Here is a 27021-nt window from a genome sequence, read left to right as displayed (position 1 = left end):
AAAATATACACAACTTTCACCATCCAAATATAGATACCCCGTTTTCTCTCAGCAATTAAAATTCCACCAAAAACCTATGGCCCCGCATTTAAACTCAATACTGCACTTGGGTAAAAACTGTTCTTGAATCTGCTTGTCCTTGCTTTCAATACATAGAAGAATTATACCAGAATGATCGGGAAAGCCCAGAGAGTGTGGTTGCTGGTCTGGAGCTAGACATCCTGGAGAGTGAAGTCAAGTGGGCCTTAGAAAGCATGGCTAAGAAGGCCAGTGGAGGTGATGGCATTCCAGTTGAACTATTTAAAATCTTAAAAAATGACACTGTTAAAGTGCTACATTCAATATGCCAGCAACTTTGGAAAACTCAGCAGTGGCCAGGTGATTGGAAAAGATCAATCTACATCCCAGTCCTAAAGAAGGTCAGTGCCAAAGAATGCTCCAACTACCGTACAATTGCACTAATTTCACACACTAGAAAGGTTAAGCTCAAAATCCTACAAGGTAGGCTTCAGCAGTATATGGACCAAGAACTCCCAGAAGTAGAAGCTGGATTTCAAAGGGGCTGAGGAACTAGAGACCAAATTGCTAACATGTGCTGGATTATGGAGAAAGCCAAAGAGTTCCAGAAAAACATCTACTTCATTGACTACGCAAAAGCCTTTGACTGTGTCGACCACAACAAACTATGGCAAGTTCTTAAAGAAATAGGAGTGCTTGACCACCTTATCTGTCTCCTGAGAAATCTATATGTGGGACAGGAAGCAACAGCAGTGGATATGGAACAACTGATTGGTTCAAAATTGGGAAAGGAGTATGACAAGGCTGTATATTGTCTCCATATTTATTTAACTTATGTGCAGAATACATAATGCGAAAGGCCAGACTGGAGGAATCCGAAGCTGGAATTAAGATTGCCGGAAAAAATATCAACAACCTCCGATATGTGGATGATACCACTCTGATGGCAGAAAGTCAGGAGTAAGGAACCTCTTAATGAGGGTGAAAGAGGAGAGTGCAAAAAATGGTCTGAAGTTCAACATCAAAAAAAACTAAGAACACGGCCCTTCTATTTGCCAGGTCTGAGCAAAAACAGGTCTGAAGCTCAACATTAAAAAAAAAACCCTAAGATTGCTTTCCTAACTTTTCCTGAAGGTTCTAATCTTGAGCCAATGGTGCCACAGTGAGAGGATGAATACATGTGGACTATTTAATGAAGACCAGGGGTCAAAAGGCAAGTCAGATGTCTAACTGGGGCAGGCAGGAAGACAAGTAGAAAGTGCTGCTGGAATCAAGTGCTCTGACTAGTGAAAGCAGAAAAAGTGGGAATGATGAGCAAGGACGTAAGAGAAAAGCAGAGCTTTGGGAGGAGCAAGGGCTTTAGCTGCGGAGTTCCAAACCAGTTCCATAAAGGCCAAGGGCCTGAGCCCACCATCTGCTCTTGTTCCTACTATCATAGTATTTACTGTAACTGGTTCAGGGATATATTGGCTATAGGCTGGGCTTTTCTTTCTCTTCTGAAATGAAAAAGGTGGGCTGTGTGGCCATTACAAAATACAAACACAAGCATAGGCGATACCTTTATAGGCCACTAATAAAAAAAACACAAGAAACCATACAATCTGCAAGCTTTTGTGGGTAAATCCCATTTCTTCAAAGCAAGTACCAAAAGTCCAAATGTTTGGTTTGCTAGGATGCAACAACAAAGGGGGGGGGAGATGAGATAATTTTTTACGGACAATCGTAAGCAGCCAACATAATTTCCTCAAATGATGCTCATGAATACTTATAAAAATAAAAAGCTTACTCTATCAGCTTTCATTCTTTTGTAGAAGAAGGGTTAACATGATCCTATGGAGAGGCTGTTTTATTTTCTTCAACACATTTGGGTGCATCTCCCTGCCCCCGCCACTCTATTCACTTTTTAAAAAATTAATAGCAAATTTCAATTCTTTGCCATTACTGTAATTTATTTCACATTACTGAATTCTGTTTTTCTACAGCAAACTCTAGATTATACTCTGCAATCTAGAATATGATCGTTCCTAAAATATTTATTCTAATGAAGCTGGATGGATATAAGCGAAATTTTCTCAGAATGGAGAGCAGGTCAGAACTTACTTGAAGTTTAGGCCACGGGGAATAATTATTCAAGCTGTGACTGGTTTTCCTTTTTTATTTGCCATATGTTTTATCCTCAGCATATTGGAATGTAAAATTTCAATGCTGCTGTAATCGCATCTTTGATTAGATTACTTAATGTTTTTAAAAGCCTATTGTTTTAAAAATGGGCCCACCCCACCTTCCCCTCAGCAATATGGCACAGACCAGCAAATACTCGTTTCATTTCTAATAGGAGAACAGACACTCAAATCTTAACATAAATTATGCTTCTGCAGAAGTGAAACCATCATATAGACCCACTTGCAGAATGGAAGGCAAAAGAGACAATAAGAAGATAGAATGTGTCATTTTGTGGAGGATGCACGAGCAAACGGAGGCATTCACTTTAGAATGGGGGCCCCAAAGTGTGGCTCTGAGGTTGCTTCTTTAGTCCCATCCAGGTATGGGCATGGACTGGTTTGTCCCAGTTTGTAAAAGCAGTAGTACAGATGTTGCTGCTCACCTCCTCTGGCTCAATCAGCCATTCATCAGGCCCAGCTTGGTGGCTCCCTGGATCTCCTCCACTAATCTTCCAGTCCCAGCAACAGCTCAGACTTCTTTGCCCCACCCTCTCGTCTGATCTCCCGCTCAGACAAAAGGGTGGGGCAGAGAAGTATGTGTTCCTGCATGCGGCTGGGAGATTAGCCGGGGAGGTTGGAAAAGCAAGCAAGTTGGGCCTAGTGAGTGGCTGAATTGGCTAAGGAGTCAGGGGAGAGGAGCAGCAGCACCTTTGCTGCCCGCCTTTATGAATTGGGACAAAACGGTTTGTGCCTGTCTCTAGTCCAGCCCACATGTACTCCCTCTCAGCATTTCCTTGCAGACTTGTCACTTCTAGAAGCCTTCCTGCATTGTTTAATCCTTCTGCACTCATTTTCCAAAACTAGACGTAGAGACCTGACCACTTCCAGTTTTGTTCTTTTCTCTTTTTTTCCTTTTCTTTCTTTCTGGCAGCCTGAGGAGGATCTCAGGGTCACATAACTGCCACCCTGCAACTGAGATGGATACCGAGTGTAGTACAGTGGTGCCTCGCACAACGAGTGCCTCACACAACGATAAATTCACACAACGATGGCTTTTTCTGAAAAAATTGCCGCCTCACACAACGATGTTTCCTATGGGGAATTTTCGCACAACAATGTCTCTTTTCACTCATTTAAAAGTGCCTTAAACTGTTTGAAACCTGTTTTAAATGCTTGGCATCGATAGTCCAGCTTGTGAAACGTATGCAAACTTAATTTGGTGTTGTTCTGACGCGTCGTTAATTTTTGGTGAATTTTTTCTCTCTCATTGAGAAGCATTGGACGGACCTCAATTCCTGGCTGCCGAAATTAAAGAGTTGCACTGGAGTATGTTAGCAGAGAAACAGGTTGGTGAATTAGGAAGCACAGGGGCAATTATCCTTCTCAGTTTGTCTTTTGGGGGGGAAAACTTTTGGGTGCCTTACTGCAGGGGTCCCCAACCCCAGGTCTGTGGCCCGGTGCCGGTCCATGGTCTTAGCCAGACTGGGCCACAGAGACAGATCACCTGCCCCTCCACAATAGTCCCCCTGCCCCCGCACAGCCCCTTTGCACATGCGTTTGAGTGCCCCCACACCTTTACACATGCATGCAAATGCCTGCATGCCTGCATAAGCGAGCACTGCCCCTCCACACATGCGTCTGAGCATCAGGGTGCCCTGCCCCCCCTGCACACAGACCCCACCCCACCCCCAGCCAGTCCACGGTGTCAAAAAGGTTGGGGACCACTGCCTTAGTGGATAATGTACACCAGGAACTAAGCCAGTGGCATATGTCCTGGATGGTTCTGCCTGACCTGTCAGCAGGTTTTATATTACTGACTATGATGTCCTTCTGAGCCACCTCTCTGGAATGGGGAAATCCAGACACTGTTTTATAATGTCTCTTGTGCTTTTTAGAAGGACAAGTACAGAAAGGGTTGCCAGGGGACTCCTATTTGATGCCATCTGTATGTTCTATTCCTCCTTGCCAATTCTATTGCCCCATTCCATCTAAATCTCAGGAAGATGTTTTGGTCTTGAACAATATTTGATGTCAGTAACGGACTGGATAAGGAATAAAAAACAAAGCTTGATCCAATCAAGACACAGGTGCTCCTGAAAAGCTAAAAGGCAGACAGAGGGACTAGGATTTAGGGGATAGGGATTCAATACAAGACTGCATCTCATCTTTTTCTGGATCTTGGCACACTCACAGGCACAGGACATGAGAGAGGGCCTTCTTGGTAGCTGCTCCCACAATGTAGAACTTCCCTTCTGAGAGATGCTAGGCTGGCCCCCTCCATGCTCTCATTCCTCCAAGAGGCAGAGGTTGAGAAAAATTAAATAAATGAACTGCTTAACAAGCATCTTTTAATGGTGGGTGCTATGCAGTTTCCTTATTAGCTAGCACTTTAATATGCATTTAAAATTGTTTGAATATGACCACTTACTTAACCGCACTTTAATGTTCACTTATTGTTATTTAAGTTGTAATTCATATTGTGAGAAAGGCAGGACATAAATAGAAGAAATAATAATTTCAGTTACCCAGCAGAGGAAGAGAGAACTGAAGAAGACATCAACATTGGGGTGTTCCTGGGGAGCTTAACCTTGGCATCTCTAAATCTGTGGTCAACTCCAATAGCAGAGTAGCAATCAAGGTATAGATGAAGATAAGACACCATACAAAAATTAGCAGTATATAAAAGCTGATGGTAGTGATTTGTGTTGATATTAGTTTTTCTTTATATTTAGTGTTATAGACTTCGCAATATATTAATACTATTGATGACAAAATATTTAATGCTACAGATCATAAAATATTAATTTCAGCATGCTATAATTAAAATGTCTACTATACTTATTGCACCAATAAAAATTTATAAGCAGCAGCACATTGCTTTTCATAAATATATATTTTGATACACTTTTCTGACATTTTCCAAAAAGGCTTACATTAGAAGAGCTTGCTGTTGTCCACTATTGTAAAATGACTAAAATTAATGATGGAAGACATTCTCCATTTTCTCCATGAAGCAATTTATTTTGAATGTCTTCAATTGTGTTTTTAAATTTTTCCTTTCATTTTTTATGAACACTGATTTTTTTTCAACTTCAGTGGTACTTTATAAACAAATCAGTAAACATGGTTTCTCTGATATGTATTTATTGCATAGCCTGATATCTATGTGGGACATAGTCAGATGTCCCATGAGGTCTGTGGTCCTTTGGGGGCCAAGGAAATACATTTTGATCCAAAAACTCTTAAAGACTCCATGGCTTTAATTCTGCATGGAGGTAAATTAGCTGAAGTTCATTTGGGGAGGGCGGTGGTGGTTAATATGGCCTTGTTGCAGGATGAACAAATATATTTCATGTGGGACCATATAAGATGAAGATGAATTAAGGCTGAATAGTATCTGAACTGTGTAAATCATAGAATCATAGAATAATGGAGTTGGAAGAGGCCTATAAGGCCATGGAGTTCAATCTCCTGCTAAGTGCAGAAATCCAAATCAAAACAGATCTGACAGCTGGTTGTCCAATTTTCTCCTGAATGCCTCCAGCACTGCTTACCACCTCCCAAGGTAATTGGTTGCAGTATTGTAAAAAGGGTTTCTAAAGTGTTCACCTGGCAGAATGGGATGCATGGAAGAGTGAGGAGGAAGCTGGGCTCGGCTTTAGGTAGCAGAACATCATGAGATCATCTTGTTTAAGAGTCATCCAACAAAGCTTTTTTAATGGTTCATTGTGCCCAGTTCTGGAAAAAGAGTGCCTGTAGATACAGGAGAGTTGCCAATCCCCTACCTCAAAGTGGAGCTGTGGTAAATATTAAATGCCAGCTCTCACTGGCAGTAATTGTCCATGGTCACAGACAGAAGTCTTTCATAATCCTTTACTTTTTAAATCAATCAATCAGAGCTGACTCTGTCACCAAATGTTTTGCTGTTTGTCCTCCTTTCCTCTAAAAGAGTCAAGGAACATTATGACAGCCTTCTGGAAGTGAACCAAACCTCTTTTCCCAAGTGTACACTCTAACATTTTGCAAGTGTAGTAAATTGGCTGTAAGTCCCTGTCAAAAATATCTCCAAGCGACAAATCTGGGATTGCTTTCTCAGCACTAACTATATGCTACAGATAGCTGATTATTAAGAGAAAGAATTCCTTAAGTGTTCAGAATGTCTGCTTGTCTCAGCAGTAGCTTTTAACATTTCCTATAATTTGCAAATGAACATTATTTTTTCAGTGATTGGTCAACAGAAGCTAAGGACAGGCTTTCCTTGCAATTATGATTGCTCAGCCAAGAAGTTCTTCCGGAATCATGGCTGTGGAACACTTAACTGTTTTCAGCTTCTCCTTAGAATCCACAGGGGGTTCTTTCTGTTGATAACCTGTGCACACTTATTTAGTAGCAAGAGCCATGGAAAGACTTGTCCATTTAAAAAAACACAGCTGGGGTTACAGGGTGTTTATGTTCCATATGTACAGTATATGTACACTATGTGACCTACAGCAATTTTGTTCTTTGTATTTCCCAATACACATTCTGGGCTTATTTTGGTTGCAAATAAATTCACATACTCGTGGCATGACCCTGAGGCCAGTCATTTATGAGAAAGTCTCCAACGAGTATTAACAATATTGTAGCCTTGTCTGTTGTCTGGGAAGAGGAAAGCCACCATTTGAAAAACACAAATAAAATCTTCTTTCAGTGCAGAATTGCTGAAGCCAGTGCCACTACTCTGAAGTAATTGGTCTGGAAATTGAAGCCTGAAAGAACCCAGCCCAACAGGGGGTGAAGTGGAATGGAGAGGAGATGAAGGCAAAAACACATGCCTCCCACAGTGACCCTTAAGCGGGGTTGATGAACGAGGGCATCAATCTGTGCCATCTCTTTCTGAATTATACAGAAAATGTGAGTGAATTAAAAGAGAAGGTCAAATGAAAAACCATTTAATCCTACAGGGCCACATCCTGTCATTGTTGAGTGTGTGAACTCCTACTGACTCATAATGCTTTATATGCAAACAGGGTAGGAATTTTTTTAAAGGTTAGGTTTACAGCAATAAACTTGTGGATGGAGCAAGACAAAATAATGTTTCAAGCCTCTCACAGATTTAAGAGACAAAATATAAATAGCGGCTCGCTCGCTCTCCCCTCTCGCTGTCTCTCTCGTCATAATTACATGCCAGCTTAGAATGGCACCGAAATGTTCTAAAGATATCAGTAACAATATAAAGATGTCACTAACAGTAGCTTTCCTTTATGTTGAAGAAAAGATAAGGAAATGGATTCAGGCAGGCCTTGCAAGAAACTTACAAAATATAAAAGGCAAAGGAAACAGGGATTCAGCAACTATCTTGAGACTCTTTTTAGAGATATAAATCCCAGGCCTTAGTTAGGGGCCTTGAAAGGCTTTTCTGCCAGGCCCCCTTCATATCACTGCGGTCCATTCCTGATTAGAAGGGAGTTAGGCATCCATAAAAAACTCGGAGAAACTTGTGTACCAGCATGTCATTAGTACTTGCACTTGTTAGCAAGCATTACTGCAGCTTTGGCTCTAGCATTATTTTATTTTTGTCACTTTCCTCAGCTTGTCTTGAAATGCATTCATACTTCTAAAGAAAAACTTTATGCGATGTTCTTTATAACCCTCTCTCCTTTAATTCCTCAGAGCTTCCTCGGGATTTCTCTGAGATATGAAGCATACGGGGATAATACATATTTCTCAGATGTCCTATTTTACTTGTGTCATTTTCTTTTTGGTAAAAAACCCCAGGCCTTTGTACGGCATTAGGGCATTTATTTGTTGTACACCTTTTGTAGTTTGAAGGTTCAGACAAAACATGCTCTAGCAACATATTTTGGAGCTCTTGGGATACTTAAATTGGGATATTTAAAACAACACAAAGTTGTCATTTTCAACTACTGCCACATTCAGAGACAAGTGTGACTCCTGCGCTCTCCTCTCATTCTTTTCGTGTGATCTGGCCGGTGCTTAAAAGGGCCTTATCTTCAGTGCGATATATACCCGTTTGTGAAGGCAGAACAAAGACCTAGTTTGCATTATCCCAAAAAGATTGCATGTCCTAGCCCTGTGCCAGCAATTAAAGAAGAAGGATGGGTTGTTTTAAGTAGAAATACAGCCAAACACTATTACCAGGAACCCATATATCGTATCTATATGCCAGTGTGGACAGGCGCATATATAGTATTCTACTGGACCTGACACCTTCATGAACCCTATATCCATTTCTTTGATCAAACAAAATCCATTGGTTGTTGTGGGTTTTTCAGGCTCTTTGGCCATGTTCTGAAGGTTGTTCTTCCTGACATTTCAGAACATGGCCAAAGAGCCCGAAAAACCCACAACAACCATTAGATCCCGGCTGTGAAAGCCTTCGTGAATACAAAATCCATTGGGTTACCAGCTGTCTTCCAGGCTCTCTATTCACCATCTGAAACATTAATGACCAGTAGAGAACAGGAATAGGAATAGGAAGAATAATTTTAAAGTCATATCAGTAAATAAAATATAAACAAAATAAAACAAAAGAGAAGTAAAAAATAAAGAAGACAAAAATGTTGCAGCACCTTAAAGATCAAATGCTGCATTTAATCTTTAAGGTGCCATAACCATTTTTTGTCTTATTTATTTTTATTTTTATTCTTTTGCCTGATATGCTAGCAGAGACTAACAGCTACCTCTTTTAAAACTACTACTATTGAAAGCACTGGATTTTGCTGAATAGAGTAGAGATCCATCAACCTGGTGAAGAAACATGCACAGGTACAGACACAATCTTCCTCATCACAACTGTGTCCTCAAGGGATGTATGATGAAAAACCCCTTATGATCCACCTACCCCATTGACCACAGTGAATGATTATGCAGCAGTTAGTCTTTAAGGCGCTCCAATGTTGGTATCTTTTTTATTTTTCTTTCCTTTTTGTCTGATATGCTAGCACAGACAAACATGGCTACCTCTTCTAAAACTGCAAGCTTAAAGTCCGTCTGCCTGTGGTGTAGTAGCCAGAGGCTGGGCATCAGCACAAGCATGAGACATACTCAGTACAATGATTTCTGTATAGAAATCTTTATTACAAAACAAAACCATTTCCAGCCAGTATTACAGCCTCTGCCAGCATCTGTCAGTTTCTCAGTGTCCATTATTCAGAGGGCTTTGCTCTGAGCCTTATATAACCTGGTTTTAGCAATGTAGTTTATTCCTACTTATTCCTATTTAATACAGAAACAATGCTGGACTTGGGAGGATGAAAAATGCTCTTTTATTTCATGGTCTAATCTTTCTTGTGGTGAGTAGTTACAAAAACAGTGTTTGTCAGTTCTGAAAAGAGGGAGTATTTCATAACCGTGGCACAATGGCCATACAATTTCACTGTCCAATGTCAACATATTGACAGGAGATTGTCATAGCACCTCAATTTCAGTAGATTATTTGTCATCACTTTTTTAAGACTCTAAGGCTCTGAATCTGAGCAGCAATTTGGAAACACATGCTTGCCCGATGACATCACTCTTGTTGACAGGCTAGATGAAGAACTACTGGTTTTTTATTAGTCTTGCAATATATCAGGACCAGACTGGGCCAGTGTGTGACCCTACCCAAATATAGATAGTTTTTTTGGGGGGGGGTGTTCCCCCAGCTTTGGATTCTTGTAGTCAGAAGTGTAGCAGACAGACAAAGGCCAAATTCCTAGAATGTTGGTAAGGTCAGTCAGTGCAGGGGCTGTGCCTGTCAAATATCGAGACCAACGCTGTACACCTCTGTATCATGCTGGACTCGAGACATCTGAGCACAGTCTGTCAACCTCAGAATCAGCAACTGGCACGCTCATATAGCAGCTTGGGTGTCAGTATCAAGGCAAGAAAAAGTGGCAGTTCTGCCTCCCCTGAGGTGTCTGTGCTGGTTGGCAATTGCCTGGAAGTTGCTGTTCTAATTTTCCTGTAATACCATATTGTGGCTGACATAACATTGTCCCAAGATGGCTGAGGAAGGGTACACCAGTGTAGAATGGTGAACACTTTACTGAGGGACTTGTCAAACCTGGGCTGGCTCCTCTACACAACCCACAGAAACGTCCTACCTTCCACTCTAGTGTAACATCCCTGACATTATGTGCAATGGTATGGTACATAAAGGTTCTGTGTGATATGAAGGTGCATAGATGTAATTACCTTGCAAGAAAGGCAGTTCTTCATTCCTAAAAGCTTAGGCAAGACCTAGAACTCAGACCTTCTGAGAAGCCAACCCTTTTGTTTCACCCTCCTCTTATCTGTCATTCCTGTTTCTCTTCCTCCTTGCTCTATTGTCATACAGAATCAATGAGCATGAGCATCAGTCATTCTGCTGACAGGTGCCATTATCTCCACCTTAACCCCATGCAGGCCAAAGAAGACAATTAACTTTAAATTGTGGCAACTGTGAGGAAGAGGAGGGGGAACAGGCCCATGGCGGTCTTGACAGGCTAGAATAGTGAGTCTCCTGTAGAAAACTCAAAAAGAGAGCAGGAGAAGGAGGAGATTTATGGAAGTCTTCATAATGAATCTCTTGACAGGCTATGATAGTAGTAGCCCTCCTGAAGAAAACTCAAGGAAACAACAGGAGGGCAACTCTATCCTTAGCACAGGACATGCTAAATCTAGATGGCAGCACTGTTTCTGTTAACTGTGCAAAATCTTCTAAACCTCTTTAATGAAAAATGAGTACCAATTAATTCAGCATAATTGACACTCAAGATGCATGTTCATGACTGCAGTTATAAAGTTGAGGTTGCATTTATTCCACTCCTCTACTGGGATTACAATTCTCACGTTGTCCCAGCTGTGAAAATGAGTGGGTCTACGACATAACCAAGGTTCCCTCTAAGGTATGCAGCTGCACATGCGCACAGTGCTGTGACCCCCTCCATGTAATGTTCCTAATCTTCTCTGTACCCACAGTGAGTATTTCCCTTTGGTTCCGGTTGCAACAGAACCCTGAAGGGGGAAAGAGTCACCCACCTGAGTGGTGGAGACCTGCTCAGCAGGGCTGAAAATTAATGGGAACACTGGACACAACCATGGAGGGAGGATTTTACTCAAAACAGGAATTACCTGTAGGGACAGAAATATTTTATTTTACCATCTGTTTGAGGGGGAAAATAGCAATATCTGGCACACAATCTTTTTTACAAGTGTTCCAGAAGCCAAAACAGTGAATAGTTTTAGGACTGTGCTGTGGTGAAAGAATGTGTTACATACTGTATCTAATAGCTACCCTGTGGAAACTACCAAATATACAGTTTTGCCACATTTTTATTAGCCTTTATCATGTTTCTCTTATGCCATGGTTGTCTGAATGCATGACCTTCTCTTGAAAATCATGAATATACAGTTGTATTTTCCAGACCATGGACATACTGAATGCTTCTGTGCCGTTCTGGACAGTGGTAAATTTCAGTGTGCAGAGAGACCTATTGTGACAGCCTCTAAAGTGGCACCCCCAGGGTTGAATACAAAATTCAGTCAGCTATGTTTATCCACTTAAAAAAAAACAAACCCTAGTGTGTTTCATCTGCAAAAACAGAATAATAAAATTAAAAACAAACAAACAAAACAGCACACCACACCAAAGTCGTATTGATTGAGTTTGGGAGTGTTTTTGGATCCTACTGGGTTCCTTGTTGTCTACCAGCATCAGATACAGCCTTTTAAAATACGCTAAGTGTAATAATATGCTTGGCTTTTAGCAAGTGACAAGCTACTGAAAAAGAACCTTCTTACATTTTGTGCTGTGTTTTCCACAATGGTGGGTATTTTAAATTGAACCTTTGACTTAATTCTCCTTTCCCCCTTTGCTCTTGCTTTGCATTTTAATTGTACTTTTCATTCAGTATTACTGTAAGCCACCTCAAACCCCAGTTCAGGAGAAATAATAATAGAGAAATAATAATTGCATGTGGTCATGTCAACTCCAAGTTATGGCGACCCTCAGGGTTTTCTAGGTAGAACGTACTCAGAAATGGTTTACCATCCTTTTTTTCTGGGGGCATCTTGAGGTTGTACAGCTTGGTCAAGGTTAACAGACTAGCTGTTCTCTCAGGAAGTACAAGAGAGAATTGAATTCTGCAGCCCTCTCTGTGAGCCATTCAGCCAGCCTTGGAAGATGTATCCAATCAATCAATCAATCAATCAATCAATCAATCAATCAATCAATCAATCAATCAATCAATCAATCAATCAATCAGAAATGTAAGGATCAGTATATAATGAGAATATTTATATTTGGACTTGAAGAAATAAAGCCATTTGCCATTCCTTACCTCACAGTGGATAGTGTTCTTAACCACTAAGAGATGTTGCCAGAGAAATAGGGGCCTGAATAAGAGTTATATGTGACGAAGGCATCTAGCAGAAACACTCTGCCACTTGTTCCTCCCCATGAGATGTCCTGGGGAGATTCTCTACACACTCAGGGGCCCTCCTAAGTGCAATGGAAAGTGAGAAATGCTTCTCAGGCCCTTCCTATCAAGAACCAATTCGTATATCTTAACAATGCACACATCTGCTCCTCCATTCTATTATATATGATATATAACTGATATATAGACACTTCCCTGTAAGTACGGGCTACAATGTTTTACTCTTGACGTCCTGCAAACGTGACATATTAACCATAATAATAAGTGGACTTCCCTGTTTCTTTAAGTGATGATGTTATATTAATGCCGGTGTGTGAAGGGAAAGACCAGAAGCTTCGGGTCTTTCTGGTAGAGCTGACTCTCCTAAAAACATCAAAGTTGACCCAAACTAGCCCTCCTGCCACCCCTGGTCGTAAGAAAGATCAAGGGACCGATGCTTGTGCATCAGAAGAAGACAGACAGGGAGGAAAGGTGTCCTGTGCTGTGGATACAAGCGACCTGGAAGAAGCCCTCAAAGGGTTAATGACAACCAACCCTTGTATGGAAGATTTGGGGGGAAGAAGAGGGGCGGAGTTAGAGGGAAAAGAAGGGGGGTTAGGAGATATAACAGGGGAGAGGGATAATATCCCGGGGGGATGGGAGATGGTTTGGATAGAGATGGATGGATGCTGGGAGCAGGTGCGAGTGCCGAAGGAGGAGGCCGAAAGGAGACGTAAGAGGGGTTTCATCCACAGACCCTCTTATTGGGGGGAGACCGAGGCGAAGGCCTGGCGTAAGAAGCTTCGTGAGGCGAAAGAGGCCAGTGAGAGGGAGAGGGAAGCCAACCAAGCATGGCATATAGAGCAGCTGAGGCAGATGGGCTGTTACCTGGTCCCTGGAGTGCCTCACCACAAGAAGGAGACCCATCCTGGGGCTGGATGGGGGATGAAGAAACCCTCCCACTATTAAGTCCACATGATCCGGTCGGAGAGGACAGACCGTTGGGGCACGTCCCTGTTGGACCTTGGAATGTTACACCTGTCAACCCTTTTGATGAAAGCACATGGATACCCTTGCCTGAACCGTTGTCGGAGCAAGAGACAGAAGGCAAACCAAAAGTTAATGTTGAGGTTCCTTTTATTGTGTTGAATAAAAACAAATTGTTAGCAGAAAACCCTATTTCGACTCCTTTTTGGGAAGAGCGGGAAGCCCCTGTAACCGAACTCTCACACGGTGATCTCCCACTCTCACCCCTTTTGATTCCTCTGTTTTCAACCTCACATTAGAATAAAATAAACTTCCCAAAGCAACTCATTGACTTACTTGAGCTGGTTGAGAAAGAGAGGAATGGTATGTGGGAATCCAAGATGAGGTTGAAGAATTCTCTACACAGTCTTTAAAACAGCATTATGTATGTTTAAAAAGGCTAATCTTTTCTTATTCTCTACCTGGTGCCAGGATGGACCTGGCATTGAAAGCATTTTTGCTATTAGGGAACAATGGATACTTGGCTAAAAAATGAAAAGTAGCCATGAGAAAGCAATGATTCTGATTAAGTAAATTCCACTGAACTCTTTCTAGTAAGCATTATTCAGGTCATGAATGCTAATTTGTCCTGCGGGGGGCTGTGGGTAATTACCCAGAAAAAACTATCAGCTTTATTGAGTTGCTACAAAATAGTATTACTGGATGGTATGCACTTTAAAGGAAGACAACCTTGATATGTGAGAGAATATGAGAGGAAAGAACGTAATATGAAATAAAATAAAATTACTTCATGAGGCAGACCTGAATGAAAATAAGTGACCTTTCAATTCAAGGGAAGGAAACGAAGATAGAAATGTTCCCGGACAGTTTTGTTTAATAGTCAAATAATATTTGCATATAAAATTATTTCTCACAGAAGTGCTACTATGACACCTACAGCAACTGTCGTTTCTGCATATTTAAAGTTTTGTGGAATCTGAACCATCTTTAAGAAAAGAAGCAAATGTGTCACATTGGCCGCATTCCAGCAACTGCACAGAACTGCTGACATTTCTAAAATCAAGATAATTTAATCCCATATGGGAATCCATAGCACAATTATATTGTCCCTGTTCCGACACAGTCCTGATTTTGCACTTCTTTTAAGCCCAGCTTTTTATAACTTTAATTCTCTCCACCAATAAAGCCATTTACATTCACAAGAGTCTTTTTGGCTAAATGAGACAGCGGAGGAAGAAAAGAGGAGAAAAGAGACGGGGGGGGGGAGGGAGTGAAGAAACAGAGAGAATGCGAAAAATCTGCTGTGTGACCTGGGTCTCTTTACAGTTGATTACAAGGAAACAAACTCTACAATGAAACAATTTGCTCATCTGTTTTTAATTGATATCAAACACTGCACTACAAATCATGAGGGGACCAAAATGTCCAACACACTTGAGAATAACCATTCCCTTTTCTTTAAAGGATGTTTTATATGACACATATACATGTATATATTATATCTATATATTATGCAGAGGAAGAGGAGGAAAAGAATAAGAGCTTATATGGAGCCTTCTCTTAGATATTTAGTTGGAAAGCACTCTGAAATTGCTAATCCTCTCAGTAAAACAAAACAAAAACCGAGAACCAGAAGAGCCTATTAGGATCTGAGGTGAATCAGAAGAAAAATGGAATGGGAGGGAATTTCTTTGAGCTTTACAACTCTTGGAAATTATCATTTTTATCAGAAAAAAATTAAAAATAATGATGCATCTTTTAAATAAATACTATTCAACAAGTAAATGAACCACCTATGTACATGGCCACCTCCAAAGCCAAGCCCAAGCCCATGAGGGAAATGCAGGTCCAGTGAAGAACCGGAAGGCATTTATTTCAAAGTTGTCCTTTTGAGAGAGATGATTCACTGGCATTAGAGGAGTATTGAAACTGCGTGAACCTGCCCTTCCCTGGAGTCCTCTTAAGACTTTTCTGTATTGAGGGCAACAGAATGGAGGCCCAGAGTAGAGCTTCTGACATAAGGACCAAAAGGGGAACATCAGCCATCCAGAGAGAACTGCTGGATCAGCTCCTTCCCTACCTTCCCAGAGGCTACAGATCTCTGTGCCTTAAAGGAAGGCAGAAGTGAGGAAGGACTAGCCAGAGATCTTATATCATATCCTCCAGTTGAGATTTTTAATTGTCCTTATTTTAGCTTAAAATAACACAGCTGCTATGGGTATCTTGGGAAAAAAATTTTTGATGAAATCTTAAAACAAATTGACAAAGTGACATATAAGAAAATGACTTAGATCTGGGTCCCCAGATGTTCTTGGACTAAAACTCCCAGAAGCCTTCACTACTAATTATGCTGGCCAGGATTTCTGGAAGTTTATTTATTTATTGAATTTATACCCCGCCTATCTAGTCATTTCGACCACTCTAAGTTGTAGTCCAAGATCATCTGGGGATCCAAGGTAGGGAACCACTGACTTAGATCCCGGAAGACATACAAGAAGGGCTGACTCCCAGGGGGAGGGCTGTGCTCAGTGGCACAGCACATGCTGTCTATACATAGTGGATTTACAACTTGTGGTGGCTACTTTCCTCATAGGTCAGAGAGAGGTGAAAGGAATTTTTTCCAAGATGCACTTGCAACCAAGATGCACTTGCAACCAATAGATGAAGGAGACCCCAAGAGATAAAGCTTGCTTATCTGTGTCAAGACAAAGACGCTCTAACACATATTCATTTCAAAGGTTTCTCCTGAAAAGAAGATGCTGCTAATGCAGTAAACATGAGCTGAGCATTTTTAAAAAAACATCTCATTTTTGTTTGAAGAATGTGTGCTACCTGTTTTTATTATTTTTATTGTAAAGGGCTGAATAGGCTTTCCTACCAGAGCAAGACTGTTTTCTTCACTGCATCTGTATACTGTTCATCCTGGAGTTGCACCACTGTTTTAACTGTACAAGAACTAAAGTTGAGCCTAGTGATCTTCAAGGGATGTGAGGTGTGACCATTAATTTTAAAACAAAACAAAATAGAAACTCTTCTCCAGTGTAATAAAATCAGATTGGCATACATTTAGAGACATCAGAATTAATTTGCAATCCTGTAGTGGCCTACATGGGAGTAAGACCCATTGAAGTGAATGGAAACTAGTTTTGAGTAGATGTGGCTAAGACTGTGTTGGGTGGCTACAGCCCTCTCAGGCCCAGAGAACTGTGCTCAGTGAGATTTATTGCACTGAAACGTGCTGCAAAGTTATTTTCAAGGAGGATGTGGTGGTTTCTTTACTGCTTTATCTATTTCTTATAAAGGGAATATGTGGAACACATAATCACATTAAAACAATTAAAATTGACTGAAAAGAAAGCAACATTACTCATATGTTCCTTCCCCCCCCAAATCTCTACAGAAAAAATAGGGTGTTTAATATGCAAGCTTGCTGCATGTATCATAAAGGAAAAGAGACATTCGATGTAAAGGAATACCAAGCTGTGACAATTATTTTAATTAATTTGAAGATCTGTTCCTCTTCTCATGTCTGGTTTTGTGAGAAATTCTGTCCAATAAGTGTTACTATTCAATTCACTGACATAATGGATTTCCACAGGCTGTAGGCAGATGGTAGATTTTTCAGAGGCTTGAAGAGGATATGACAGAGCCAGCATGCCTTCTAATATGCACTCTCATTTATTTTTTCTATCCCCCTTTGCCCTGTGCTTTAAAAAACAAGTTTGGTGGATTTTTGTTGTTTCAAAATCTGCAAAACCTGTTTCATCAGAGGCAAGAACAGAGAACAAATACTGTACACCGATTCTTATTCTTCCAAAGACCTTCCTTTTCAGGCAGGCTTTAAAGCAACAAGATTCTCAGGAATGCTTTCAATGTTTGTTAAACTTAGAAGTTTTGAAAAGTTTTTAAAATATTTTAAAATTGTTTTGAATCTTTTTAATTTTGGTACATGTTTAATTGGTTTTTTAAATATGGTATTTTTTACGGTATTTTAAAACTGTTGATTGTTGTACAGTTTTAGCTGTTGTGAGATGCTTTGGGTTCCTCTACAGGGAGAAAGGTGGCATATAAATAATGGCATCATTCATTCATTCTACTGTTAACTGTAGTTGTCTTCAGGCATCAGTATGAGTACATAGCTTGTCCAATATAATAAATACAGCCCAGCCAGTGTGTGATGTGCATCAATCTGAAGACAAGCTTGTGAGCTCATAAATATGTATATGTTTACAGGCATCTCCACTGGGATGAAAGTCCTGATTAACCAAATTTGCATCATCATGCAGGGACCCCAAGTTTATCTTTATGCCCATACATCCTGTAAGTATCCCCTCCTTTGTTCATACTGGAAGTCTGAAAAAGGATTATCTTATGGAGCAATCCTATTGAGTAGTACAAGGATCTTGAGTATAGGAGTGAACTGCTACATTCAGAAGTAAGTCTCATAGAGTTAAATAGGCTTTACGTCCAGGTAATCAACAGAGAATTGCAGCCTCAGCTGTGAAAATATCAAATGATGCATCCCAAATTCTTGTTGTGGTGTCACAATGCCAGTTTATATATCACACAACTATGTACTGTGCATGCCTATTTACAAAAACACAAGTAGAGCACAAATTCTAGGAACATAGCCAAGTTAGGCTATTGTAACAAAAGCAAGAAAGGTATCTCGTGGTAGTTCAAAGACTAGCATGTTTTATCTGTCACTAGGTTTCATGGATTATAACCCATTTCATCAGATTTATGAAATACGAACATAGTGAACCCTAAGCAGAGTAAAGAGGAAGCAAAGAGATTTTATAAAATGTGGCAGAACCTGATTCTCTCTTCAGATTCTCTTTTTGGAAATATTTCTAGGGCTGATGAGGAGTTCAAAGCCAATAAAGACCTTCTGATATACTTCTGACTGTGCGTGAAATAGGTAAGCAAATCTAGGGGGATAAAACTGGACTGACATACCTATTCCAGTCGATCAATGTAAAATTATATCTTGACTGTGTGTACTAAGCTTCAGTTATATATTTCAGTACTCAAAAGGAACTGGTTTACTAACAAACAAATTTATACATTAATATAAGAACAAACAATATGCTAAATACGAAAATTCACTGGTCTTAATTTTCAACTCCTGCCTGAAAATTTTTGTTTCCTGCTTTATCCTTTGTGTACATGAATGCAGCTGATTAAAAGTAGGTTCTTCGTTTAGCTCATTATAGAAAAATCCTGCAGAAAATTTCTGTATGTACGTTCTATTCAATGGTATGAATGCCATGCAACAGCACTGTGTGTGCTGCTGGATCATGTCCTTTATCTGGTGTATATTTCCCAGTTATTCAGAATGAACTGGCAGGTATTTCCAAGCTGGAAAACAATAAATTTCTAGAGTGCTAACATGAAATTAAGAAGAAAAAATGAAAAATATCTTTACAAATATCCCTGTAGAGATTCTTAGAACAATACACTGTTGTCAGATTGCCCATAAAGGGAGAAGTCAGGAGAATGCTGCATTCTTTCTTAACCTTAGCAATGATGAAACGAAACACAAAACTCAGGTGCTCTGGAGAAATCAATACCATGTCTTGATTTCACTTTCATGATAATATCGCTGCTTAATCATTATCTGATGGAAATGTTATTTTACCTTCTAAAGCAGTAGGCTCAAAAAGGCATCTATTTCCTAAATCTATATTCCTTTAAATATTTAAAAAAATATTCAAGGGATATCCTTTATGGTTCCATTTAAAGTGAAAATGAGTAGCGTATGTGTTAGTGGCAGATTCTTTTCATGAAAAGTGTGAATGAGTGTGTTTGTCAGGTTAACACGTCTGTTTCTAATAAGAGTTTCATTTTTCAGAGCTTGGTCCTCTACCCAGTTGGAGTTGTCATGAGGTGGGCTTGATTCTGCTTTGAGATGATGCAAAGGAACCATGGATACATTTAGCATCCCTGTTCAAAAACCAAAGAAAGTAGTGTCAAGTGTGTGTAAAACCTAGAAACATTAATGTTGGCTTACCTTCTGTTCAGTAAAAACATTCATAGCAATTAAGCATAGAGCGTTCTTGCACTTATTAAAAAGGAAAAAGAAAAATGTCAAGTTTCATTTTGCATCCGCGTCATTCACATTGAATCCAGATTTTTAAAAATGTCTATCAATAAACTATAAAACATGCCAGCAGCGTTCCCCATACGGCTGCTCCTTTCAGGCCCTGAAAGCTTCAGAGTAATTTCTTAGCTATCCAAAAAGTTCTCAGTTGTAGGAACAAGTCAAAAGGATTAAAAGGCAGCCCTCTGTGTGCTCTTTCTAAAATCCCAGCATATCATCCTGGGGGGAATGGAGTGTCTGAATAGGTTTACCCTGTTGGAACAAGCAAAATTGCTGGTTCAAACAATTAGGCAGAGCACCAAAGCTGTGACAGGGAATAGGTTAACTCCACTAAGTGAAACTTGGTAATCCTGCTTTTATCACAAAACAAAAAATGAAAATAAAACAGAGATTCCTCCAGAGCTACCTTTTCTCTCGCAACATCACCATTATCATTGTGGGTCTTTTCTTTTAAAAAGAATATGTTTTGCAGAAGGGTTGTCACCCACATGCAGGCAGAGACATTAGGATGTTCCAGCTCATTCCGACAGTCACTATAAACATAGCAATTTCAAACTCTGTACTGAGGTGATACCTTTAGAGGCCAAGTAGAAGTTTGTGAAGTCACAGGAAAAATGCATAAGCTTTTGAGAAAGTTACCTCTTCAGCAGGCAAGGAGAGGAGAGAAATGGGGGAAAGGCACATCTTAAGTCATCTGAATGTTGTTTTAAGTTGGTGGGAGGGCACTTCACAGCTGGCAAAGAAACCTCATCAGAAGGGGATGGTGTTAGACCTTACCCTGGATTGTCCACAGAGTCACTTAATTTAAGACTATGTCTGGTAAATAACTTCTGAGTATGTTATACGTGGGAAACCCTAGCAAGGGTTAGGGTATCAGGTATTTGAATGAACTTGATAGCACATTATTATTTAATACTGTTTTATTTGGAGACCAACATTCTGAAGGGGAAGCCTCTACTATCTGTAAAAAAAAACCCCTCCAGACCCATCAAAGTCCTGGTTTCTGAGAAAACTCTCTGGTTCAGATGGGCTGAAAATTATAATGGAGAGGCATGGTGCTAGCGTGGACTTCCTTTTGCATACTAAGTAAATTTATTTAATATGTGAGAAAAGGTTCTGATGCAGTCCAGTCTGTGTGAAGTGCATGTCTACAGGAATAGAATCCAGCCCTGGTTCTACCATAAGGCAGAGTGAGGCCATCACCTGAGCTGTCACATGCTGGAAAGGTAACAAAGCAGTGGCAAAGCGTTGTTGGACAGAGACATAGAGTACATACTATATAGCTTGCCCTCCACTCTATAACCCAGCCTGCTATCCTGAGGAGCAGTGCAATGTCTTTTCACCATTATCAAAATAACATCTGACTGCCAGTCTACTCTACTTTATTTCACCCTTTGCCTCAGGTACCAATATATTTTGAGCTGTCCCTGGAAGACTCACCAAATGGTTTCACCACTGTATTTGTAAGACTGCCACCTGACCAGAAAATAATCCACTCTGACTTGCTGCTGTGTGTTGACAACACACTGATTTGTAGAAATCAGCCCATTGAATTATTTTCACAGCATGGAGATTAGCTTTTTTTTTTTTTTTTTTTTTTGCATCAAATGTCTGGTAAAAGCACAGATCCAAAGACATAACTTGAAAATTTTAACTTTTGGACTCAAACTCTCTCAGGGCCAGTTGCAAAGTGTACGACATGAAATTCATCCCTCGTCTACCACACATCTGCCAACAACAGTGTACCTCTGTGTATTACTCAGCATAAAGAGGAGAAAATACCTCTTGCAGTTTGATTGGTCAGGTGATCTGCAAGACATTTTCCTGTGTGGTGAATGTGATGAATTCCTGGAATAAGCACCAAATGGATTCTCTTTGGGGCAGTGTGACATTCATGTGGTGGTAGCAGGTGGGGCTTCTCCACAAAACCAGAACCACCCCCTGTGCATTCATTTATCCCTGCCTGACAAGCTTGCATAAGTACCACTTTATCCATCAGACATATCGTTTGCTTTTATGAGTTTTTGGAACCATTTATTCGTTCATTTTCATTTTGTATTTTTTTTATTGTGGGGGCTGTGATTCTTATAAGAATGGTGCAGCTTTTTCTTCTTGAAATTATCGCTCGTGATGCTAATTTACAAAAAAAAATCCACTGAAGAATGCTGAGCACTCATGTACAGGCTGAAATGAAGCAAAGCTCTTCCAAAAGATTAGCAAGTCCTGGGTTTGATTCCATTTGCACCAGTAGAGATCAGGATTAACACCATGGGCTCCCACAGTGTGTGTGACACATTAATCAGGCTAAACTCACTCCTATGGAGAGCTGGATTAGTGCTTTCTGTGATCACAGTTTAACTGAATATTTCACCTTTGAAAGGTTGTGTCAATAGCAGAAGTACAAAATAAGTGAGGGAACTCTTATTTATGCAAGGTGACTGGGATTTGTCTGAATTCTCTGACCTGTCAAGGGACATAGTGTTAAGCCTAAAAGTTCCTATCTTTGAGAATCCAATTTTGAGATCCAAACCAATCCAGCTTCCGTTCCTTCCTGTTGCATATTTGAAGCTGCTTTTTTTCTACGGGATCTGTAAACCATAGGAATATAAAGTTGACACAGAAAGGGGAGTCCTCTGTTTATTTACAGCCTGGACAACTATAAAAGCAGGCAGCTGAAGTGTGAATCTCCTGGTGACAGTCCCACTGAATAAATATATGTTCTCTCCAGCTCAAGTGACAAATGACTCACTCTTGGTGCTTATTCAGTTCTGACCCTCACCTGAACACATCAATTTCAACAAATGTGGTGACATTTAGCTGGTCCCAACTGGCTTGCTTCATCAAATTGAGGAGAAAGAGGCTTCAGATCCTAAAAGCAAGTGCTTGAATACTTTTGTCAAGTTAGTCATTCTGACCCCTTTAGTGGAGCTGTGGTAAAAGTTTTGAGAATTTGACAACTAAGACAGAGCCTCAAATGATAAATTATTTTAGGTCAGGGTTTTTCTTCCTCCAGGCCAAAACTGTGCTAACAAAAAAAAAACAAAAACCAGTATGATTTCTCTCTTTTAAATATATCTAGTATTCTATATTGACATGTGCCACAGATGAGGCATTAGTGTCCCTTCAATGCTTGCCAGGCTTGATGGTCACCAATGGCGATTAGAAATTGTCCCCAGGCAAACTGACAGCATTTCCACATCCCTGATTTACAGCACATTTTCCATCCTAATGTTGTGGCTCTTTAAAGAAAAATCCATTGGACATGCTCTCTTCAACTGCACTTGAACTCTCATAAATGATTGAGCCAGCACCGCTGCACCAATATCCTGTCCAGCTCTTCTGTTTGTGTCCTTGTTGCACAAATCAAGGCCCAGTAAATTAAAATAACAAGTCAGTAGACTTTCTTGTGTTCAGAGTGTGTGGTTGCTGTCTTTGGAATGACAACTTCTTTCTTTCTCCTTTGCTTCTCCTTGCCCTGAGGCCAAGTTGTTGGGATAAGTGCTAAATAACCTCTAAATAGCTGTTTCTATTTGATGCAGACATTACAGCTGCCTTGAGTGAAAGCAGCCTAATAACTGTTTTTGTATTATAGATGTGTACAAGTTATCTTTTGAAATTATCCATCCTGCTTGTGGAAACTAGGGGACAACTTGAATGGATTTCTGAGAGAAAGAGAGTGGGGGCATATAACACTAACAGCGTATCTGGCATAGCTTTTTTCCCCATCCCCCAAGATAAGTGATTGTTTTCTTCAGTACTACTGCAAGGGACAACAACTGCAAATGGCCTCCATTTTGTTTCCCTCACAATAACCTTTCTGCTTAATAATCATTTTTTAAAAATGTGAGATGTTCTGGATGAAATTCTCCTAACTGGCCTTTTATTTCTCGTGGAATAATGAAAAGAAAGCCAAAGAACGTTTCTGAGTGGAAGAAAAGGTCTTCTGAGATAATTTTGCCTCAACACAGGTTGTCAGTCCCTGGTGCATTCCAGATGCGACATTTTGAAGAGGGTCACTGTACATACATTTCCCTCACTCCCACCAATGTGTACAATATAGCTTCTCAATCACCATAAGCTCTGTGGGCAATATGAGGAAGGGCAGATCAGGTATCGCTCCAGAAAAAGGTTGGCCTACTACAATAATTTGTTGTGCGATTTCGCAGAACAATTCCTTGTGAAAGAATCTTCCGGTTGTTTTCTGTTATCTCTCTTAGGTATTTCCTTTGGTTATATTGTTGAAGAATCTTGTAATATAGTGGGGGCTGTATTTGTATTCTTTCTTTCTTTCTTTCTTTCTTTCTTTCTTTCTTTCTTTCTTTCTTTCTTTCTTTCTTTCTTTCTTTCTTTCTTTCTGTCTGTCTGTCTGTCTGTCTGTCTGTCTGTCTGTCTGTCTGTCTGTCTGTCTGTCTGTCTTCTACTGCATATCTCTCTGTAGCTTCCTTGAATACCCACTTTTCTTATGTGTGAAAAGCCATATGGGAAGAGTTGCCTTATGACAAATTTTTCTTGGTTTTAATGTGAAGAGTGGGAAGATGGAAGAGGAACTGGATGGATGCTGAAGAGATTAACTGCATAATAAAAATGCAAGATACCCTGGCATACTCATCCCCAGATGCCTGATAAGTAAAGTAAACCCAAGAATCCTGCTCCTCAACCATAAAAATGTCTCCAAAAATTTCCCCTCCTTTGAAATAATTTTCAAAGGCAATTTCCCACCCCGCCCCGTCAAATGGATTGAGAATGGTCAAATTTCTCATAGGAGAAATTAATGTCACAAACCTATTTTCTCTTAATTGCATACATTGGCTGTGCCTAATTACTTTTCATTAGTGTGTCAAAATGTTCTTTACCAATGCTCTGAGACTACATATGATTTGGGACCAAATTGTGGGAATAAAAAAAATTTTTTCTTTAAATCTAAGAAACCTACAGCTCATTTAAAGGGAGGGGAGAAATGTTGCAAAGTGCTATTGATGTTTACTTACAAAGCAGGCTATGCGCACAGATTTGTTGTACAAAGATACCAGTTTAAACAGAAATAATGTTTGTTTTGGCTTTGATCGGGAAAACCTTCTGAAGGAGAACCTGAAATTGAGGGCATTATTGATAGTCTTTTGTGATCATTTGAACTTAGATCAAAGGAAAACTATTTTACTTTTTTATAGCTTTCCTTCACTTTCTTTTTAAAAAAACTCCTCCTGTCCATAAGAAATGTACTTTGAATCTGTGGTTGCTAAACTCCAAGCTCTTTGCATGGCTTCTAATTAATGCATGTAAACTCCTATATCTAGGCATCTTATCCAGAGTGCGAGGGTAGGTTTGTACGTTATGTGGATTTATTGCAAAGCTGATCACTGCTATATGAATGCCAGTAGATCATACCCAAATGTGGATCTTGAGCTTTAGTCAACAAGTAGATACTGTACATTGTTTCCAAGGTAATATTGAATTATTTGCCCAGCACTTCAGTGTTATGGGCCTTTTTCTAAAAGTGACATCAGCAGTTCTTGAAGTGTAAACATGTTACTTTTAAAAAGATTGCTGAGACATCTTAGAAATGGAGGATAACATCCTGTTTCTTCAACTGAAGAAATATAACGTAGGGTTTATTATTTTGCATGCACAACCTCACCTATTGCATTGCCTCCGGTTAATCATATTGCCATTGTCATTGCCCTGAATGCATCATATAGAACGGGCCTTATAAAAATGCATGCACTCTTTCATTTGCTTTGGTAAAATAAAACAAAAATAAAATACTTCAAGTCATTTGGTAGGACAAATGGGGAGGAACATATGAAGCACCCTCGAAGACACTGGCTTTGTTCAAGCAAGGGAGAGCCTTAGAGATCTTGGTCTTTCACAATGAACACTTTGTGTAAACAACTCACGCGGTTCCAGGAAGGAATATCCTGCCCAGTGGCCACGTAGTCTAAATCCCACTGAACTAGAGGAAGGCCATAACCTGTCAACCTTCATCTCATCTAAAGCAGTGGTTCTTAACCTTTTTGAAAGAAGCGCCCCCTTAGGCCATTGAGGAAGTTATCATCGCCCCCTCCCCGCGGTGATGATACCTTATTTATTTATTTATTTATTTATTTATTTATTTATTTATTTATTTATTTATTTATTTATTTATTTATTTATTTATTCAAGACACTTAAATGCAATGACCCCTGAAAACAAAATTCAATTCCAAGAAAATGAAATGCCCCCAAAAAGTAACATTTAATGATTTAGCTGCAAGCGAATTTTAAGATGCAAAAAGAAATATAAAAGGGGCATAAAAACAAACTGCAATGCAGGAACTAAAAATTTCAAGACGAAAACTCTGAAACTAAATTAAGATTGGAGGAAAATATATATTCATGCACATTGTAAAAAGGCTGCAGCCCTCTTCACAGGTTTGGCTTGCTCCAGCGCCCCCCTACCGCCCCCATCTGCTCCAGTGCTCCCACACCGCCCCTTTTTGTTCTACCGCCCCCCTGAAAAATGAAATTGCCCCCTGGGGGGCATTATCGCCCACGTTAAGAACCACTGATCTAAAGCACCACTTACATTTTAATCCAGTTGTCAATAATTTGCTTGTGTGTTTGACAGTGGTTAAATAAATCCGGTGACTCACATATATTTAAATAGCTAAATTTAGATGGCCACCCATCAGGTTATGCCATGGCAATGGATTTCCTGCATCAGCAGGCAGTTGCACTGGATAACCAACCAACACTCTAATTCTATATGTACTATGGCCCAATCTAAAGGGGAATCCACTGTTTCAAAAACAATCCACAAGCACATGTTTTTCCTAAATGTCTGAATGCTGTACATAAAAACCTCCATGCTCCTGGAAAGCTAGCATTTCAGAATGAAAGTTTTCAGGCTAGCCTTGGTCATTGTGTATAGGCAGAGAGTATTTTATTTTCTTTTAACATGGATGGAAAATTCAAATATAACATGATTTATATCCTCTAGTGACAACAGTCTGTGTTTGTCCCATAATACTCTGAATGTGTGGCACAGGTTCTTAGCTTTTTTTGTGTAGTTAATTTGCATGGTATTGGAGGCATAAATGGAATGCACAACAAAAATGTTGCATTTCTTAATCTAAATGACAGCATTTAAGGTGCCCGATGTCCACAAACATGAAGGAATACTATAGAGGAACTAACTGATTATATTGTAGCACAAAACATCACCTCAGTAGCTAGGAGTGTGGCAGCAAACGATAGTTTATTGGGCCGTTGAGTATAACACTGCATTGTACTGCTCTAATATATGTCATGTTCCTTCTTATTGTTTCCTTTATAGAATGAAATATGTAGGCAAGCTTCATGTGTTATGGCCTTCCAAAATTAGAGGGTAACAA

General features: G+C 39.9%; 1 protein-coding gene and 1 long non-coding RNA gene across 9 annotated transcripts in view; one reads left to right on the top strand and one right to left on the bottom strand.

Moving 5' to 3' along the window:
• Nucleotides 1-24580, top strand: part of LOC140706672 (uncharacterized) — a 39831-nt gene extending 15251 nt beyond the window's left edge. Inside the window, exons 3-5 of the long non-coding RNA XR_012086469.2 lie at nucleotides 17783-17869; nucleotides 18407-18470; nucleotides 19404-24580. This is a non-coding gene — a long non-coding RNA (uncharacterized LOC140706672). The remainder of the gene's footprint in view (nucleotides 1-17782; nucleotides 17870-18406; nucleotides 18471-19403) is intronic.
• ADGRL2 (adhesion G protein-coupled receptor L2) overlaps nucleotides 1-27021 on the bottom strand; it is a 723239-nt gene that overhangs the window by 463202 nt on the left and 233016 nt on the right. The gene's annotated exons all lie outside the window — the stretch shown is intronic.

Source organism: Pogona vitticeps, chromosome 4 (assembly GCF_051106095.1).
Source record: "Pogona vitticeps strain Pit_001003342236 chromosome 4, PviZW2.1, whole genome shotgun sequence".
Classification (NCBI taxonomy): Eukaryota; Metazoa; Chordata; class Lepidosauria; order Squamata; family Agamidae; genus Pogona; species Pogona vitticeps.
This window is presented reverse-complemented; position numbering and strand designations above follow the sequence as displayed.